Below are 3398 nucleotides of genomic sequence, written 5' to 3'. Positions count from 1 at the left end.
CCCTGTCCCTTTAGGGGCTCACAACCTAGGAATACGGAAGGTCAGAGAGAACTAGAGACAGACAGGTAAGGACTATCAGAGTGAAATTGGGGCAGCTGTGATTGGCCAGCAAAAAAGGAAGACTGAAAAATTAATAGAATTCATCTGGTGATTGTTGTGCTACTACCAGTGATGGAGTCTGGATTTTCATCCTTAGTCTGCTCAAGCAAATGAAAAAACATTGGTCATAATCAATCATATTTACCGAGTGCTTCCTGCGTGTGGAGAACTGTACTAAAAGCACTTGGGGAAGTAAAATAATACTGAGTTGGTAGATGTGCACCTTGGCCCTTCTCAGGGTTGCACCTGGAGAGTTTCCTGTACTCTACCAGTCTCGACTACGGGAGGGAGAGTCAAGCAGAGGCCTGTCCATTCCATTCCTAGCATGGCCAGTGGCTAGTGAGTGGAAGAAAATCTGCTACAAGTCAAAACTCACCTGTGCTGTGCAGCAGCGGCATTGGAGAGAGTCGAGGGCGGAGATTCAAGTTTACTGTGCGGAAGGAGGCAATGGTAAACCGCTTCTGTATCTTTACCAAGAAAAAGCTATGGATACACTGCCAGAATTGTCGCAAATGGAGGTGGGGTGTTCTGGGAAAGATGTGTCCATGGTGTCGCTATGGGTTGGAGAAGACTTGATGGCATAAGGGAATATAAGATGTATTCCCTGCCCACATAGCTTGAAGGCTAAATGAAGAAAATTATCTTCTCATGGTCACTGCTACAGTGTACTGGGGCAACTAATTAACATTATTATTATTATTCTGGTATTTGTTAAGTGCTTACTATGTGCCAAGCACTATTCTAGCTCTGGGGTGGATATAAGCAAATTGGGCTGGACCCAATCCCTGTCCCATGTGGGGCTCGCAGTCTTAATCCCCATTTTACAGATGAGGAAACTGAGGCACAGAGAAGTGACCTGCCCAGAGTCACACAGCAGATAAATGGCAGAGTCAGGATTAGAACCCACAACCTTCTGACACCCAGGCCTGTACTCTAGCCGCTACGCCATTATGCCACCCTCAAACTGTCATCCCTGGGGACCTGTGGAGGTGGAACCCTCCAAGCTGGAGAAGCTGTGTGGCCAGGAAAAAGCCTGGGCAAGGGAATCAGAGGATCTGGATTCTAATCCCAACTTGCTGTGTGACCTGGGGAAAGTCACTTAACTTCTCTGTGCCTCAGTTCTCCTGTTCTCCCTCCTACTTACACTGTGAGTGCCCTGCAGGACAGGGACTTTGTCCATCCTGATTCACTTGTATCTACCCCAGCGCTTAGAACATTGCTTGACACATAGTAAGTGCTTAACAAATACCATTAAAAACTTAAAATAGTCACATCCATGGGCTGAGCTGGTGGCAGTACAATGGTGATGCCGCTGCCCCAGAGGCACCCCACAAGTGACCATAAACCTCTTCAATAAAGGTGATCTCACAGCCTCCTTTGATTAATTTTTTGAGAGCCATTTTGAACCAGTCACATCCCACTCATCTAGGCAAATTTTCTCTTCAACCTGGACAAGTGGGCATCCTTAAATTTTCAGATCTGAAATGATCTCTCAGTTGCAGAACTTTCCTCCCAAAGTAGTGCTTTCCAGTCCTTTTTTAACCTTCTTAAATGCTGTTATATTTCCAAAGCACTTTCACGTCAATGACCTCCTTTTATCCTCACAGAATTCTTATGGTATAGGGCGAGGCAAGTATTATTATCATTATTATTATTATTATTATTATTATTATTATCTCCATTTTATAAGGTGAGGAAATTGAGGCTTAGAGAGTTTAAGTGATTTGCCCAGTGTCACAGAGCAGGCCAGTGGCAGAGCTGGGTCTTCTGGCTCCTGCTGTCTTTGCTTCAACCTCCCCCAATCAATAAATCAATCAAACATACTTATTGAGCACTTATTGTGGGCAGAACACCATAGTGTTTGGCAAAGTTCATTACAACAGAGGTGGCAGACATGATCTGTACCCACAAGGAGCTTACAGTGTCCTGTGTTCTTACCATGGGGCTGTAAGCTTGTTACGGGCAGTACACGTGTCTATCAACTCTGTACTCTCCCAACTGATTAGTATAGGGTTCTGCACACAGTAAGTGCTCAATAAATATCACTGATGATGATGATGATGATGATGATGATGATAATGAAGCCATGCTGCCTCCCATGCAATGCAGTCTCATTAGAGTCTGGTTGTGGTTTTCCATTAGATTTCTAGGGCTGAAGGTAACTTGATATACATTTTAAATGGAAGTCAATGAAGAAAATGGAATATCTTCGTGTGAGCACTTTCAACGTTACAATTTGGCTCTGGCCACATGAGGGCTCCCTAATACCATTAAAAAATGAGTTCAGGATTAAAATATTGAAATCTGATTCCTTTTGTCCCTAATTTTGTTTCAAAGAGGCAATCCTTTAGAGGAGCCAGCACAAATTCCGTTAACACTTTTAATAAACATTGGATACTTTGTTACTCAACTATATTAGTGTGCAACGTTTAGGCTAGGCACTTTTAATTCTCACGTGTTTTACAAGTCATCGTTCAACTTGGGTAGTTGCTCCCTGCTGTCAATCAATCAGTGGTGTTTATTGAGCCCTTACTATGAGCAGAGCGCAGAAATAAAAGCTTGGGAGAGTACAACAGAATTAGCAGACACATTCCCTGATCCTAAAGAGCTTACAGTCTAAAAGGGGAGACAGACATAAATATAAATAAATAAGTAATTTATAATATATAAATCAGGATTGATATCCAAGGTCAGGTGGAGACTTTGTGTAACTAGAAAGGAGTCCTGACAGACATGAAATCATTCTGCACTTTTGAGGGTCAGTTACAGTCTCCAAATTAAGCAAACTCCTTACCATCAGAGAAGCGGAAGCAGGGAAGCAGCACGGCTCAGTGGAAAGAGCCCGGGCTTGGGAATCAGAGGTTATGAGTTCTAATCCCGACTCCGCCACTTATCGGCTGTGTGACTTTGGGCAAGTCACTTTACTTTTCTGTGCCTCAGTTCACTCATCTGTAAAATGGGGATGAAGACTGTGAGCCCCCCGTGGGACAACCTGATCACCTTGTAACCTCCCCAGCGCTTAGAACAGTGCTTTGCACATAGTAAGCACTTAACAAATACCATCATGATGATCAGCTTTAAAGCACTCCTATCCCACCTTACTCTTAATAATAATGATGATGGCATCACTCCTCTAATGCCAACTTACTCTACCGTGATCTCATCTCCTTACCATCAACCTCTTGCACACATCCCACTTCTGGTTGGAACGCCCTCCCTTTTCATATATGACAGAAAATTACTCTCCCCACCTCCAAAGCGTTATTGAAAGGATATCTCCTCTGAGAGGCCTTCCCTAA

The 3398-nt window shown here is 43.6% G+C and overlaps 1 non-coding gene across 1 annotated transcript; it reads left to right on the top strand.

Moving 5' to 3' along the window:
* The first annotated feature begins 327 nt into the window (after positions 1 to 327).
* LOC119927706 lies at positions 328 to 465 on the top strand. Its single transcript, XR_005450684.1, has one exon. It is a non-coding gene; the product is annotated as a small nucleolar RNA SNORA7 (small nucleolar RNA).
* The last annotated feature ends 2933 nt before the right edge of the window (positions 466 to 3398 follow it).

This window comes from Tachyglossus aculeatus, chromosome 4 (genome assembly GCF_015852505.1).
Source record: "Tachyglossus aculeatus isolate mTacAcu1 chromosome 4, mTacAcu1.pri, whole genome shotgun sequence".
Classification (NCBI taxonomy): domain Eukaryota; kingdom Metazoa; phylum Chordata; class Mammalia; order Monotremata; family Tachyglossidae; genus Tachyglossus; species Tachyglossus aculeatus.
Note: the sequence above shows the minus strand (reverse complement) of the source record. Positions and strands in the feature narration are given on the sequence as shown.